The 18,590-nt window shown below is 36.5% G+C and overlaps 1 protein-coding gene across 1 annotated transcript in view; it reads right to left on the reverse strand.

The window, feature by feature from the left end:
* Positions 1–815: 815 nt before the first annotated feature.
* Positions 816–18,590, reverse strand: part of PIGK (phosphatidylinositol glycan anchor biosynthesis class K) — a 101,178-nt gene continuing 83,403 nt past the window's right edge. Inside the window, 1 exon segment of the mRNA XM_049771783.1 lies at positions 816–1,014. The gene's annotated coding sequence lies outside the window, so the exon portion shown is untranslated.

An 18,590-nucleotide genomic window follows, 5' to 3' on the forward strand; every position in this document is an offset into this window, starting at 1 on the left:
TGAATCCCGGTGTCCCATATGGTCCCCCGTGCCTGCCAGGAGCTATTTCTGAGCAGACAGCCAGGAGTAACCCCCGAGCACCACCAGGTGTGACCCAAAAAACAAAAAAAAAAAAGGGAGGGGGGCTTTCAAATTCCCAAATATCTGAAAATTTCAAATCTGAAAATTATGGTCCTGGAGACTATAGCTTAAAAAACTATATTTCTAGACTTAAATATAATGAAAGGTACAGAATTTCATTAATGACAGTAAAATATGAACACATTAAAGTATGTACAAAGGGATTTGGTGATGTAGTTCAGTGATGAAGTGCGTGTCTTAATGTTTAGTGTCAATATTTGTGGGGTCCCCCAGCTGTGTCAAGAGGTAGGGTGTTGATCACTCTCAGTGACTATCATCTGGGTTCAATGCTGGGGTTACTATAGTGTTGCCTAGTCCAAGTGATGCTGGGGCTATGATGGCCACTTCAATATGCTGAGGGCTGGCAACATCAGTTGCCAGAAAATGAATTTAGGCCACATGTATATAAAGCATGTACTCTACCTTTCAGCTACTTCCTCAAACCTTAACATTTCTTTTTCTCTTTTCCAAATGAAAGTGTTTATTAAAAACAATTGTTATTTTCTAAAAAGACTAAGTATACACATTCTAATTTTTTGTTTCACAGTATAACATATATAATACAAGACAAATGTGATTAAGTACAGGCATTGATAATTATTTTACAAAATCATTTTTATTCAAATTTATTATATTTATTTCAAATTTACTCAAATTTCCATGTACTTTATATTTTTGCCAATTTACACAAAAAATTATTTTTTTTAAAAAAAGACCTAACAAAAAATCTTTATTCAAAGCTGTAGTCTTTCATGCATTCTTCATATATCCTTGGGTCTAGAAAATGAACTTCATATGTTTAATGCCGTAAGTCTTGAAGAAAACCATGATAATAAGTGCCCACAGTCCCAGAATAAAGCCCCCAGGAGGATGCCAATCTTTCGGCTTTGGTTTCTGCAAAAACAAGGAGGAGATGGTAAGTTTAACAATGGCTAAGCCAAACACTGGTGGAAAATAAAAACTTCAGTAATGTAACCAAATGAAATGTACTGAGATATGCTTTTGTTATCTTCAAATTATTTTGGTTACAGAACAATCATTGTTGAATAACTATTTATTAAACAGCTCCACTCCACCTTCGCAACAATGGTGAGAATTTCAGTGGCGAGGTCTGTATTGCAAAGTGATCTTGTAAAGATCAGTTAGCTGACATTTTGTTCCCACACAAAAAGAATATTCTACCATACCAAACTGCCTCTCTTCATTTCAGTTGTTAAGTAGCCAAACAATCCTTCTCATCTTGAATTTATATTTACTATAGTAGTCACATCATATTCAAATTTATACTCATTACTTTGTTGGTTTTATCTGTTTCTCCTGTTAGACTCTATAAAAAAAAAAAAAAAACAAAAACCTGCTGTTAAAATCCTAGCACTGGGAGCCAGAGCTATAGTACAGCAGGTAGGGCATTTACCTTGCACACAGCCAACCCAGGTTCAGTCACTGGCATCCTAAGCACAGCAAGGAATAGTTAATGCCTAGCCAGGAGTAAAATCTGAGTACTACCAGGTGTGACCAAAAACAAACAAAATCTCATCACATTTGACAACAGTGCCAGTTATATTGGGGACATGTGATACTTGGTTCCTTTTATTCAGATAACAACAACAAAGGCTGAGTGCCTTTGGTCATCACGTTCTTCCTTTGAGAAATGTGCCTTACCCCATTCTGGAAATTCTGCCTATTCAATATTTAGGAGCCCCAAAGCCTACTTACTCCCTAGGATAATATTTCTAGTCGCCAATATTCCCTGACTTCTTACTTAGCTGTTTCACTGGTTATTCCCCTCTACTATAATAGTTATCTTTAACGTAATTGTGGTAAACTGATGGCAAACCATGGCACTAATTCTCCTTACTTATCTGTCTTAAACACTTTTTAGTATTTTACTTTATTACACTTGTCATCCCTATCTTTATTCCACTAACTAGTTGATCTTGTGGCTATTTTTATTTTTTTCTGGCCACATACATCCAATATTCAGGGCTTCTATACCATGCAAGGTGCTGGGGATCAAACTGGGGTTGACCACAAGCAAGAAAGGCACCCTAATTCCTTTTCTATTACTCCAGCTTCTGCCCCATGATTTCTTTTGACCAACTTCAAGAGACTTTGCTTGCTTCTGATTTCTTTCAGTCCTCTGCTACCACCATGAGAAAAAAAAATATATAGGCAAAGCTTTTTTACATAGGCAAAAAACACTATCAGGAGAAGAATTAAAGACTGCCAACAACCAATCAAACCCCCAGAAGAAGAAACATCCAAGCTGATCACATATTCATGTAGCAGCATCGCTGAGAACAGAAGTGCACAGTTAAATTCAGCCAAAATTTCCACCTGGAGAATTGTGAGCTAAATACATGGTTGAAGTTTTAAGCCACTAAGTTTTTAAATGGTATGTTTTGCATCAAAAGCTATGAAATGCATCTGAGAGTGGCAATGCAGAAGAAAATTACTGGTCCTTTGTCATCAAAAGAAAACAGAAAATGTTCCCAATTTTTAACCCTATATTAACTTTTAATTCACCATAATCCAATGTAATTGGGTAGAGACATGAAAAAAAATCTTTCAAAGACAGACAGATGGCTAAAAGGTACATGAAAGAGTGCTGAGCATCACTAATCAGGAAAATGCAAATTAAAACCACAATGAGATAACACCTCACACCTGTTAGCATGGCTTTTATATAAGAAAAGTCCCAAATGTTGCTGAGGTCATGGAGAAAAGAACTACTAGATAACCTAGTAAATCTATATTTAGGAATTTACTCAAAGAAAAACACAAACTTGAAAAAATATCTGTATCCACCTTTATTCAATATTAGTTACCATAAATATTATTTAAAATGGACAAGACTTGGAAATCATCTAAGTGCTGACAACATACACCAATACCAATATACACAACAAACATCAACACAAGAACACACAGGAATCTATAGCCATTTAAATAAAAAAAGGAAATATTGTCATCTACAACAAGAATGGACCTTGAAGACACTGAAGTGAAGTCAATCAAAAAATAAAATGTAAATATGATTTCACTTATACATAGAATCTAAAGAATGAACAAACAAAAACTGGACTTCTAGAAACAGAGAGCAGATTTGCAGATGTCAGAAGAAAGGGGTCCATGGGGAGGTGAAAGAGGTGAAGGGGATCAAAAGCTGCAAATTGGGGACTGGAAAGATAGTACAGCAGCTGACCCTGTTAATCCTAGCACCAGATGTAGTCCCTGAGCACTGCCAGGAGTAGTACCTTAGCATAGAGCTACAAGGAAGTTCTAAGCACTGCTGGGTACTGTGGCAGGGAAAACATGTACTTGAAGAATATATATTTAATCTTCTTTCCAAATTAGATATACTGCAATAACATAGTTCAGTACTCACTATCCTTAAGAAAAAGTAACATGAATAGTGTGATAATGTGACGGCAATATAATAAAGTACTTTTCAGTGTGTTTTTTTTTTCAACCCGCCGCCTCTCCCCCGCCCCCCTTCAGTGTGTTTTTAGTGACATTCCTGTATATAATAATATTCTTATTTTTTAAATAACTGTAGGTAATATTTTAGCCACTCTGCAGTGATTTTACTTACAATCAAGTGACAGATTGGTATAATTATTGCATTTTGTAGTACAGCTATATTTGAGGTAAGTTCATATTAAAGCATAGCTTGTAATTTCATTTGTGTCCATATTAAAGTTTCTCATAAAATGACTGATTTTATGGAGTTAAGGTACTCTACTGGCTGCCATTAAATACACCCCTCTTTTTTTAACCTTTCACAATAATAGCTCTAATACAAAGGTGAAATGCATACATAAAACACTGCAATACATCATGAGCAAACACTTAAAGCTTAAGGGCAAGCTATTATTGAAATGCCTAATATTTCAAATTAAAAAGATAGGTAGCTAAGCAACACTGCACTTCAAATTGTGAACTGTATTCAGTATCTCCCTTCATGTTGCTAGGAGAGTATTACCGCAGAACTTTAAAATACATATTAAAATTACTGAAAGGATAAAACCAAGAATTTTCTCAACTGTGCATATTTATTGAGAAATAAGTGGAAAAATGACAAGGTTTCGATAAGATTTTTAAAGTAAAGAAAGTGCATTCAGTAATTTTGACTTTTTTTGGCGGGGGGGGGGGGCATACCTGATGGTGCTCAGGGGTTACTATTGACTCTGTACTCAGAAATCATTAGTGGCAATGCTTGGAGGACTATATGGGATTATGAAGGGGGGGTCAAAATCAGATAAGCTGCATTGCAAGGCATGTGCCCTACCACTGTACTATGACTCCAGCCCAGTATTTTTAGACTAAGGAAAGGCAAATAGATATACTTCTGTTCCAGTTATAATTACTTTAACATTAGCAGCTTCTTTCCAACTACTCGGTGGTATTATTAGTATTTCACACATTAACACTTTCTCTATAAAATACAAGTGTACCTTTCCAATTAACATTATGTCACCAAATTCTAGTGACACCCCAACACACTCTCTCCCTAGTATACATGCCCCGTATAATGCCTTTCCTTTGATTGTAAAGAAGGCTTGTGAATTTGATGAGCAAGTATATAGTTAACCCCATTACAAACATGGCAGAAATGAAGCATTCTGAAGATACAATTAAGATTCCTGATCAACTAATTTTCAGTTAATCAAATGTGAGGAATGAGTCTAATCAGGTTAGCACTTTAAAAGTGGGGTCTAAATACAGGAGAAATCAAAGAGTTATATTAGATGCTAGAATATTGGAAAAAGGATGAAAAGCAATCATAAGCTGACAACCTCCTTTGACCTCCGCCAACAAAAGAACCAAATTTAGGCATATCCAGAAAGCTTGAAAGAGAACCTTGAGATCAGATGGCATTGCAGTTCCAGGTGATGCCTCATTGAAGCATTCCAAGACTTATGAAGACTTAGGAAAAAATTAAAGTTAAGGAGGTTTGAATGGCTAAGATTTAGTGGAGTGACTAGTAGAGATGAGGACAACAAACAAAACACAGCTCCAGGGGCCGGAGAGATAGCACAGTGGCTTTTGCCTTGCAAGCAGCCGATCCAGGACCAAAGGTGGTTGGTTCGAATCCCGGTGTCCCATATGGTCCCCCGTGCCTGCCAGGAGCTATTTCTGAGCAGACAGCCAGGAGTAACCCCTGAGCACCGCCGGGTGTGGCCCAAACTGGGAAAAAAAAAAAAAAAGACACAGCTCCAGCAATCTGTGAAGGACTTTTCAAGTCTTGGGCAAAGTCATCCAAAGAAATGAAAATAATAAATGCTTTGAAATCACTAAGTATGTTCCTTACACAGCAAGACAAAACTAATCCCAAATGTATTTGTCAAAGTTGGACTTACAAAGCAGCATTGGGATAAAACTATTCATTACAACTGATACTGGATTCCTTTAGTAGAATAACTAAGACATTACCTTATTTAATAAGAATAGAAGTCAAAAAAGATAGAAAGAAGGCTAACAGGTATCTGAAAAAAAAAAAAAAGTCCAGAGCCGGTGAGGTGGCGCCAGAGGTAAGGTGTCTGCCTTGCAAGCGCTAGCCAAGGTAGGACCAAGGTTCAATCCCCTGGCGTCCCATATGGTCCCCCCAAACCAGGAGCAATTTCTGAGCGCTTAGCCAGGAGTAGCCCATGAGCATCAAACGGGTGTGGCCCTAAAAACAACAACAAAAAAGGTCCATAATTACCTATTATCGAAACAACAGCTACTATCAAAACAACCATACTAGAGAGAATCATCCTTATAAAAAGTCTGTAAACAAACAGTGCTGGTGAAGATGTGGCAAAAAGGAAAATTGTATCCATCGCAAGTGTGACTGTTATATCATTCAGTCTATTTGGAAAAAAGCTGGGGAACTTCTCAAAAAATTACAAATAGAACTTCTATATGACCCTGCAATTCCACTCCAAGAATCTACCCCAGGGACACAAAAAACATTATTCCAAAAGGACAGATGTATACCTACATTCGCTGCAGCATTTTTACAGTAGACAAGACCTGGAAACAACAAGTACCGAATGACAAATAATGAGTGTATTCAGAAATTGTGATCGATACATAATGGCAAACTGTTCAACTATGAGAAAAGATGAAATATGCAGGCTGCTGCAACCTGGGTGGATATGGGGAAAGTCGTGCTAAGTAAAATGAGTCAGAAAGAAAAGACAAACACTAGATGATCTCACTCATATGCACAGAATAAAGACACAGAGCAAGGAATGAGATAACTCCCAAGGGAACAGTGCCAAGAGTACTATGATCTGAGGGTGAAAGGTAGAGGGTGGAGGTGGGGAAGAGAAACCATGGAATAATAATGGAGAATCTAAGCACTTGGGTGGTAAGAATGGTTCCTAAACCATTCTTTAGTTAACATTGCATATGTAAGACAATAATATTGAAACTCTTATATAACAAAATAAAAATGTAATAAACTAATTTAGAATAAGAAAAAAAGAGAATAAGATAAAAGTCATTGAACTTTTTTGTACCTAAGATCCTACTTTAAATATAACCTCCAAGTGAAGCCTGTTCTTATTCCTCTGTGAGAAATGATTTATTTTCCTTTAGGTATCAATAATAAAACTTGATTTCTGTTATTAACAACTCCATTTTACTCTGCTTATCACATGCTTTCTGATACTTAACAAGATATTATAAGCTCTGAATACAATAGATATATCAACTATTTTAGTTATTGATACAGTTTTCTTTTTAAGAACTATGACATATTCAAATATTTAATAACAATTTATTTATATTTTTGTTTTTATGACAAAAAATTTAAGCATGCATGATTCATGTGCTAGAAAGATAGTTCAATTGTACTGAGAATATACTGTACATGTATGTGCCCTGGGTTTGGTCTCCAGTCTCTCTTGGAAATGGTGCTCAAGCAGAGACAAAAGTAAATCCTAAGCACAGAAAGGTGTGGTCAAAAAACAAACAAACAAACAAAAAACAGCCTACGAATGCATAAATCAAAAAACACATTTAAAAAAGACTCCTGAGTGAGAAGATAAAATAGTGATAGAGTGATATTGATTGATACTCTTGTCATAGGTATGCTGTAGAACCCTCCTATTCTTGAAACAATATTTTAACATGGTGTCAAAATTAAAAAGTAAAATAAAACTTAAGTTTAAAGAAACTTATTTTTAAATTCTTGTTTTGTTTTGTTTTGTTTTTCAGGCCACACCCGTTTGATGCTCAGGGGTTGCTACTGGCTAAGCGCTCAGAAATTGCCCCCGGCTTGGGACGTGGGGGGTGGGTGGGGGGGATCGAACCTTGGTCCTTCCTTAGCTAGCACTTGCAAGGCAGACACCTTACCTCTAGCGCCACCTCGCCAGCCCCTTATTTTTAAATTCTTAAAAGATAACCTATCATCCCTCAAATAAAAGTTTCATTTATCAGTTGTGCCTATCTAGAGTTCTGCTACTGCCTATGAAAAATTAAATCATACAGAAATCATCTACCCATTTTGAATAACTAGAAAGTCATATAAAAAGTTTTTTTAATGGCTTTGTTCTTGAACAGCAGTTATTGTTCTTGCAGCAGTTTTCCGATCCCCAAAAGAATGAAAATAAAATGAGCCCTTCAGTTGCTCAAGACATGCTGCCTAAAGGCAGTTTCTAAACTGCAGAATAGAGAGGGAAACTCAATCAGAACCTGTAGCTTTTAGTGATATTAGAATTCAGGAAGGTTTGGGGTGGTGAAACTTTATAAAGTAGATGCCACTGGAGAGAAGAAAGCTGCAGAGAGAGACCTCCAGAGATTCACAGAGGGGACTTCTTAATCACCGGCAATGGTCTAATTTGTGCATGTATAACAAGAATATTCCTATTGCTGACAGGAAAAAATATAGCTAAAGTAATTGGCCAAAACATTCCCTTCCAATGTTTATAATAGAATATCTTGTGATAGTTTACAGAGGACGAAATTTGAATAAATTAAAGAGAGTAGGGGTTATATTAAACATACATGCAGTGAGGGGACGGAGAGCAAGTAAGAACAGCAATAAGGTACATGCCTATGCAGTTAACCCATTCAGTCCCAACATGCATATGGTCCCCTACTCACATAGTCAGGAGTAAAGTTTGAGTGCTATCAGGTATGGTCCCAAAATTAATATATGTATATATATACAATCTTTATTGTATATATATATACATATATATATGACCCCAAAATACATATATATATATATGACCCCAAAATCCAGCAAACACCAAAATAAACCAATGAATTGAAACAAACACATATGTGAAATAATGACTGACTAAGGGCAAAAAGATTTCAAGACGGTTATTATATGTATTGGTTGTAAAGAAAAACATGAACATATGAGGAAATAGAATATCTGAAAGTCCTAAAACTAAATATTTAAGACAAAATAAAAAACAATGGAATAAGAATTGAGCTGCCATTTGACCCAGCAATTGCTCTCCTAGGCATATACCCCCAAGATGGAAGGACATTCATTCCAAAATACATATGCACCCCACTATTTATTGCAGCACTCAGTATAATAGCCAAATCTTGGAACCAACCTCGATGTCCAACAACAGATGAATGGATCATTAAGATGTGGTACATATACACAATGGAATATTACATGGCAGTCAGAAATGATACAATCACAGACTTTGCAGCAACGTGGATGGACCTAGATCATGTTATGTTAAACGAAGTAAGTCAGAAGACAAAAGATAAACACAGAATGGTAGCACTATTCTGAAACACCTAGAACACATATTTTATACACAACTAATACCTAACAAATAACAGGGTTTAACAGGGTAGAAACTCCGAACACTGTAATAGTCAACATATACGTGGGAGCAGTGTCCAAAATACATGAAAAAGGAACAACACAAACTCTTGACTACACATTATACCACAAAGAAAACAGCATCAACAGAAACGGCAGCATAGAGAGAACAGGTATGTAATCAGACTTCTACAACAAAGCCCCACAATAATCCCTTAGAGTTCGTATACAGGAACACAAGTATAGAACACCAAGGGAAATTACGGACTGCAATGGCAACATACCATAACACTACCTTTTAATGCCTTTATCTTACTATATTTTAAATAACCTCTCAGCTTTTCTGTCCACAGGCTCCCTTGGATACAAAGGGCGGACAAACTAAGGTGGCAACTCGGGATACCACACGGGATACCATACCTTGCTTGCACTATGAGATGGCCACGAGAAAACTCTTTAACATACACTTTATCTCTAGGTAATACCTTCATTTAGGAATTGAAACACGTGACCAGTCAGACCACCGAAGCAGTACCTGCGACGTACAGACTTAAACTACGGCTCTATTCTTCGAACACATTCAATCAAACCAGCATTCCCTGGCTATTCTCTCCTCTCTTCTCACTACTTTATTTTTTTTCTATTCTGCTCATTACTTTTTTCCCTTTCTCTTCCCCTTTTCTCTCTAAGGTATTTTCTCTTTTCTCTCCCTTCATACCCTTCCCATATACCTTCCCCTTTCTCCCCTCCGGAAATCCAACTATCCCTTCACCCCTCAATCCCATCCAGATCTCCCACCATATTAAAACTCTTCACCCTCAGTCCTTATTCTATTAGGCATCAATATCGACCTCCTACCCAACGAACCAGTACCCAGCACCCAGGCGAGGGGACACCCAGATAAACCCACACCTCGTCTCCGGCAAGAAAAGACAGCCAACTCCCCGGCGGACTCATGCTGCGAGGCCCTCCCTACCAACTCCCCTTAACGCGGACTGTTCCTTGAAACCGGGCCTAGGTCCAAAAGTATCCCCAATACAAGAACTCTTCCAAGACCTCCCTGCCGCAAATTTTTACCAATCTGAAGAAGGTCAGGGGGTGTGTTAGGAAGATGCCTGGGAACCCACACACCACAAGAAAAACCCAAAAGACAATGGGAAAAACTGTACTTCCAACATAGGCATAAGACCTGTAATACACCACCTCTTTACCTGCTCTCCCCCAAATGTAAAGTAGTCCTCTGCACCACTTTGGTCCCTTAAAAACTTCGCTAACTCATTTTATTTCTTTTTTTTTTATTGTTTTTTATTTTAATTTTTTAAATTTATTTATTTATCTTTTTTAAATGTTTGTCCTACATATATATTTGTGAGCACATACACTTTTAATTCCTTTTTTTTTTTCTTTTTTTTTCTCTTCGTTTTTGGGTATGTCACCTGTTTCTGTTATCCCATCAGTCCACCCACAAATACACAGACATTATAATGTAGCACCACTTCCCCCTGCAAAGGCACACTAAGTAAAGGGGAAATCTTACATATATATAAAAAAAGGAGCTCTTATCTACTAGAGATAGGAACTCATAGTTGTTTACAATATAGGGATATCTCCTGCCTTGAAAATATGTCATGTGGCATCAACTTAGACCTCAGGTGATTAGATACCATTCATCCAGCCTTGAACCCTTGATCCCCGACATAGAAATGGCACAGCTCTTCACAACAGCTGCAGGAAACAAACTCCATCCGGGACAGCCTTGATACGGCAGGACCGACAACAAGGCCCAGCTCTAACATGATATCCTGACAACGAGGAAAATGTGAACATCTTGACCTTAGAGCAGATTAGCCTACCTTACCAACTAACGACAAGACAAAACCAGAAGTCTTGGCACCCTTTGGTAGGTCCAAAAGCCAAGATCGGGATTTACAGATGACTGGCTGCTAGTACCACGACCAGACTGTATACATCTTGGGACCAATAAAAAAGCCCTAGTTTAGGGTTTGAACTATGACCTGCACAATAATCATGATCCCCAGTCCCAAAGGTCCAGCAGAGACAATTGTAAGGGAATGGGGCTTTTGGAAGCACAAAGAAAGACGCTATCCTAGGTGCCACCCTAGGTTCAGTGCAAAGACCAAGATCACCAACCACAGAAGATGGATTAAAATGACACTGAGGTAACAGAACCTCTAGAACCACAAAGACTGACTTCATCATAAGTCCCACCTCAGGATCTGTGCAGATACTGAGACCTCTAAACACAGAGCAGAAGTCTTCCACACACCAAAAAAAAAAAAACACCACCGGGAAAGTAAAGGATCCTGAGCAAAGTCTAGAGTTGATCCCATGACAGTATGCTCCAAGGACGGAGAAACCCCATATCTCTTAGGCCAAGTGAATTCCTTTTCAAATGACCCCAATATTTACTGTGCCAGGGCAGGAGGGAAAAAACAAAAATACAAAAAGCACAAAACCTTGGTTATTTTTTATATAAATATATATATTACCTTCATTTATTATTGTTATTATTATTTTTGATTTACCTATCTATTTTGGTCGATTTCTCTGTTTGGGTGTGATTATTGAAAGTGTTGTCCCCAATTATACTTATTTTTTTTTCTCTTCCTTTCTTTTTTTTTTTTTTTTTTTTTGGTTTTTGGGCCACACCCGGCAGTGCTCAGGGGTTACTCCTGGCTGTCTGCTCAGAAATAGCTCCTGGCAGGCACGGGGGACCATATGGGACACCGGGATTCGAACCAACCACCTTTGGTCCTGGATCGGCTGCTTGCAAGGCAAACGCCGCTGTGCTATCTCTCCGGGCCCTTTTCTCTTCCTTTCTTCTCTTTCGTTATGTGCTATGCCATGTTTCTCAATTCAAGACCATGGCGTGATTTTTGTTTGTCTGTTTTTGTTTTTGTTTTGTTTGTTTATTTGTTTTGTCTGTTTTTTGTGGTGCTTATCGATATAGCTAGAGCCCTCACTGGATATCTGACACTTCTGTTGGTACCAGTGGAGTGTTTCACCTTCTTTTTCTCCATCTCCCAAATTGATGATGAGAGCCTTTAGAAGGACTCCGCCCATTTTCGGGGTATTAGACTCTTACCCCAGTTTATTACTTTTCTCTTTTTCAAACAAAACCACACAACTTGAACTAGCTAGTCCTGCCTCCAGTTAGAGGGGGAAATAAGGGAGGCATCAAGACCAAACAGGTGCAAGACTCCTAAGTAGTGGGTTAGATACAGAGGGGACCACATATTCTAGCCGCCCTGGGGTGAGGGAAAAGGAAATGGGAGGTAGGACAGAAACGGAGGTGTAGGGAGGACAATTTGGCGATGGGAATCCCCCCTGATTTTATGTAAATATGTACCTAAAATATTATTGTCAACAATATGTAAGCCACTATGATCAAAATAAAAATTATATTAAAAACAAACAAACAAAAAAAACAATGGAATAAAGAGACCCATACCTGAACAATCTAAACTTTAAATAGTTTAGATTATACTATACTATACTATACTATACTATACTATACTATACTATACTATACTATACTATTATGTTATACTATTATATTATAATTACTATTATACTGGCAGATTGGGGGGCAAAGTATAGGGGTTGGGTTACACTTTAGAATATGGTGGAGGGAGGTTGATGCTTGGTGAGGGGGGTATTGGCCTGATTCATTGTATGTCTGAACCTACTATGAAGGACTTCGTAAAACACAATGGTTTCAATAAAAACAAAACAAAAATAAAAAAAAGAGCAAAGTCCTTTATTGGACTCCTAGAGAGAAAAAAAATAAACTGGATTAAGTAAACAGATTATACACTACACAAATATTAAAAGTATACTTAGATAGCAATAGAAATTATTAAGAATAAAATCAAAACAGGGCCGGAGCAGTGGTGCTGCTGTAGAGCATTTGCCATGTAATTGGCTGGCCTAGGACAGACCGCAGTTCAATCCCTCAGTGCCAGATGGTCTCCCAAGCTAGGAGCGATTTCTGAGCACAGAGCCAGAATAACCCCTGAGCATCACCGGGTGTGGCCCAAAAAACCAAAAATAAATAAATAAATAAATATATAAATGAAAAAGGGAAAAGGCCAGAGAAAAGAAATCAACAAAATCTAAGTAATTTCATCAATATGAAAGGTCACAATATCAAGAAAACATTTACAAAATAAGAGTCCCAAGTGGAGAGAAAGAAAATTAAATTAAAAATTGACTATTGTCATAGTTCATAAACCCTTTAAACCAAATAATCTACTTGGGGACAGGGGAAATGCAGTTCGGGGCCAAATCCAGTTATGCTTAGGGCTTTCTCCTGACTGTGCTCAGTGATTACACCTGGCAAGTTAGAGGGACCATATGAGGTACCAGGGATCAAATTTAGGTAGGCTAAGGGCAGGCAAGAGTCCTACCCACTGTACTATCTCCCCAGAGCCTATTTTATTTGTTGTTTTCTTCATCAAGCTATAAACTGTTCTACAGCAAAGAAAACTGACCTTAAACTAAAGAGCAACCTACTAAATGAGAAGATGTCAAAGGGTTAATATACAAAATACATAAAGTATAAACATAACAAAACATTCATTCAAAATACAGGTATAAGACTAGAACAAATACTTCTTCAGGCAGAAGATTAAGATAAATACTTCTTTAAATAAGACATGCAGTTGATTAGTAGATTAAAAAAAAAGCTCAACTTCACCTGTTATTAGGGAAATGAAAATCAAACCACAATGAGATATCACCTAGCACCTATGAGAATGATTTGTTTTAAAAAAAAAATAATAAAAACAACATGTTACAAGACTGGAAAATGGGATGGGAATGTTAGCAGATGTGGCCTCCAACATAGAGATTCATTAAAAATTTTAAAATAGAAATACAATACAACCCAACATCATTTCATATACTTATATAATATACATGAAAACACTACTGTGAAAAGATATATGCACCCCTGTGTACATAGCAGCATTATTCACACTCCCAATCTATGGAAAGAACTCAAATACCCATCTAAGGGCTGAAAAAAAAGAGTGGTATATACATTAAATTAAAAAAATACTTCAGTATTATAAAATTACAAAACCTCGGACTTTTGCAACAACATGGACAAACTACAGGTGGTTATATACTGAGTAAAAGGTCAGAAATTGAAGACAAGTACCAGAGGGTTTCTCACAAACTGAAATATAAATAAGCAAAACAAACACAATCACAAATAATAATAAAAAAAACTCTCAAGCTACAAAATAATATCATGCTCACTAAGATGTGCAAGAAAACGATGGAAGAGCTCGGTCTGACAATCATAATGACACTGGAACTTTGGCCTTCTGAATGGTGAGTCTTAAACACCAATGGAATGTACTCATAGAATTTACATTGAACTTTAGACCAATAACTAGTAAAATTTTAATTAAAAAACAAACAAGAAAAGGCCACGAGAAACTTCTTTTAACTATTGAAAAAAATCTATTAATTTAGAATTCTAGGGGAAATGTATTATGTGAAAATAACTATTAGTGATGGAGGTAAAAACATAGTATTTTTCCATAAAATGTAAGAGAACTCAAAAGGCTCGCCTACCACCTATACTAGAATGTATAATAAAAATATAACTACAGAAAGTAAAGAGACAATACATGCTTAGTATGCAGGAGCCCTGAATTTAATCTGATAGCATATGGTCTCTCAAAAGTGATCTCTGAGCATAGAGCCAGGAGTAGCCCTCCAAAACTAAGAGCAACACCAAAATCAAAACTAATAAAAAATTACTACAACAAAACTTGTTTAGGCAAAAGGATACATTTCACCAGATGGAAATACAAATTTCCACAAAGAACAAGGAGAGGCAGAAATGATAATAGGTAAACATTTATAAAAATATTTTCCTCATTTTAAAATTTCTTTAAAAGATATCTATTTAAAGAGAAATTATAATAGTTATTGTGGGGTTTATAACAAGTAGAATCTAAAACATTTAACACCAAAACCACAGAGTGAAAGGGAGAAAGTGGAATACATCATTATAAAGTTTTTATGCTATGCATGAAATAATTTATTATTATTTTAAAGTAGATATGATAAATTAAAGATGCATATTATAAATCCCCTAGCAGTAACAGCAATAAAGTGGATTCACTAATAAATCACACTGGCAATAAAATAAGATCCTACAAAATGCTTAACACAAATAAAGTCAGGAGAGGAAACAAAAACTAAAAAACAAATGAGAACATAGGAAAGATAATAATATGGCAAACTGAACTCGAACATAGAAATTAAACATTTCAGTGAAAGAATCTCTTGCTTGGGCACAAGTTCCCAAACAATGCTTAGGACACCAGCGATCACTCCATGTGATGGAGAGCTGTGATGATGGAGATAACTAGAGTCACAGCCAGTTAGTTGTATTAGGAGGTCTCTAGAGCCATGCTCAGCACTGTCATGGCTAATGGGGACCTCCAGATACCAGGAATCAAACTGAGGTCTCTGGTAAGCAAAGAATGTGCTCCTGATCTGTGTTATATTCCCAGTCAATGAGTGAAGAGATTTTCATACACCAATAACATAAAATTTCAATGATACTCTATTTTAAATCTAAACAAAAAGCATATAAATGGGAAGCTGGAGATATAGACAGAAGGTAGGCTGCTTACTTTGCACACAGTGCCAATTTAATCCCTTGTGGCATACATACTCCTCCGAGCATCTTCAGGAGTAAGTCTTGAGCAGCACCAGATGTGGCCAAAACCCACTCTACCCCCGAAACCCACACATAACCCCCAAATGAAGTATACAAGTGCACAAAGATAGCCTAACTTTAGAACAAGAAATATTAAGTGTTTATTGCCAGAAAGCAGTGGTGGGATATTGTGACAAGACTGAATGAAATGAATGCTTCATCTAGAATACTGTACCCACCAAAACTCACTTTCCGGTTTGACGGAAGAATACATGGTTTCACAGACAAAAATACAGCTCAGAAACTTTACAGACTCAAAACCAGTCTTAAGAGAAAAACTGAAAGACCTAATTTAAGACAAGACTGACCAAAAGACACACCAAATTTCGATATAAAGATGGCATTAAATCCCAGGACAATTCTTTCTCTCAACGTCAATGGACTAAATGCACCAGTTAAGAGACACAGAGTGGCTAAATGAATCAAAAAACTCAATCCAACGTTCTGCTTCCTACAAGAAACGCACCTGAATAGTCAGAACAAACATAGACTCAAAATAAAAGGCTGGAGAAAAATTATCCAAGCAAACAAAACCCATAAAAAGCTGGAGTGGCCATACTAATATCAGATAATGCAAACTTTATACTCAGGAAGGTTGTAAGGGACAAAGATGGACATTTTATATTAATCAAGGGATATGTAGAGCAGGAAGAAATAACTCTCCTAGAGAAAGATTAAGTGTTTAAAAAGAATTAGTTATATTGTTAAAAAGGAATGATTGATTAAAAATAGCATAGTGTCTCAATACACAAAATAAAAATTTATAGGTCTAAAAGAAAAACTGTAATTGTGTATTTCAGTATACCTTAGGACTGGTAAGTAAAAATTTACTAAATACATAGAAAATCTGAGAAATTCTATTCAACTAATGTGGCTGAAACTTTACCAGTCAGTAACAATACAAATTCCCTATAAATATGCATGGAAAAAATTATACATGGAATGTGCACCCTGATAGACCAAGTATGATAAACTCTGAATTACTTAAACCACAATAGTCTATATAGTAGAAAAAACTAGAAAGCAGCATTTTTTTTAAAAAAAAGTTTGAAAAATATTTAACAAATATCTGGAAATTAAGCAATTAATTTTGAAATAATCCAAGAGAAGCTCACAAGGAAACTTAGAAAATGTTGATTAAAAATGAAAATACAAGGCCAGAGAGATAGTACAGTGTATATGGGGATTGCCTTACAATCAGCCAACCCAGGCTTCCTGTTACCATATATGGTCCCCTAAGCACAGAGCCAGGAGTGGGTCATGAACACCACGAATATAAAAAGTAAATAAAAAATTATGAAAATTCAAAGTAAGAAGACGATATTGCATAAAACATACTCCTAGTTACTATGGTACAATTAAAATAAGCTTAAGATCAATGAACCACAGAGCACATAGCTTGGTAGTCCTAATTAATGCTCTCTTGAATCATAGCATCTAAAACAATGCTTGAGTTAATAAATGGGATTGTGTAATTGAATGTGGGATTAATGAAAATCCTGACAATTGTCAAAACTTTCTGAACAAAAAATAACCAAAATCAAATTAACTCGAAATCAAATGTACAAGGAATCCATGATACTTCTGAAAATTCTCACTTGTGCTGCATTCTTGGGTGAAAAAGAACTATGAGGTGGAAAAAGTTTAAGTACCCTATTTTAGATGCTTTGGTCAAGTAACATATAACAACTATTGATGCATTCTACAGGTTTCAATCTATACTTTACCTTGAAACAACTATGCAAAACCACCGGAGTGAAGAAATCTTTGTAATCATGTGCAAAATTGATCACGAAGAAAGAAATTCTGCCACACATATGTTCTAATTTCTATCTATAAGTGCTTACCTTAAAAATGAACAGGATTTGTCTTTGCTAGTAATACAAATAGCAAAGTATATTTAAGTGCACATTAAGAGATACATCTAAGTTCAATTTTTTGCAAGTGGCTATCCAGTTGTGCCAACACCACTTATTGAAGAGGCTTTCCCTGCTCCATTTAGGATTTCCTGCTCCTTTATCAAAAATTAGGTGATTGTATGTCTGGGGAACATTTTCTGAGTATTCAAGCCTATTCCACTGATCTGAGGGCCTGCCCTTATTCCAATACCATGCTGTTTTGATAACTATTGCTTTGTAGTAAAGTTTAAAGTTGGGGAAAGTAATTCCTCCCATATTCTTTTTCCCAATGATTGCTTTAGCTATTCGAGGGTGTTTATTGTTCCAAACGAATCTCAAAAGTGCCTGATCCACTTCTTTGAAGAATGTCATGGGTATCTTTAGAGGGATAGCATTAAATCTGTATAATGCCTTGGGGAGTATTGCCATTTTGATGATGTTAATCCTGCCAATCCATGAGCAGGGTACGCGTTTCCATTTCCGCGTGTCCTCTCTTATTTCTTGGAGCAGAGTTTTATAGTTTTCTTTGTATAGGTCCTTCACATTTTTAGTCAAGTTGATTCCAAGATATTTGAGTTTGTGTGGCACTATTGTGAATGGGGTTGTTTTCTTAATGTCCATTTCTTCCTTATTACTATTGGTGTATAGAAAGGCCATTAATTTTTGTGTGTTAATTTTGTAGCCTGCCACCTTGCTATATGAGTCTATTGTTTCTAGAAGCTTTTTGGTAGTCTTTAGGGTTTTCTAAGTAGAGTATCATGTCATCTGCAAACAGTGAGAGCTTGACTTCTTCCTTTCCTCTCTGGATTCCCTTGATACCTTTTTCTTGCCTAATCGCTATAGCAAGTACCAGCTAACATCATGTACGAAGGTAAAATCCAAATGGATTAAAGACCTCGATATCAGACCCAAAACCATAAGATATATAGAACAACACATAGGCAAAACACTCCAGGACATTGAGACTACAGGCATCTTCAAGGAGGAAACTGCACTCTCCAAGCAAGTGAAAGCAGAG

This window comes from Suncus etruscus, chromosome 4, assembly GCF_024139225.1.
Source record: "Suncus etruscus isolate mSunEtr1 chromosome 4, mSunEtr1.pri.cur, whole genome shotgun sequence".
NCBI classification, from domain to species: Eukaryota; Metazoa; Chordata; class Mammalia; order Eulipotyphla; family Soricidae; genus Suncus; species Suncus etruscus.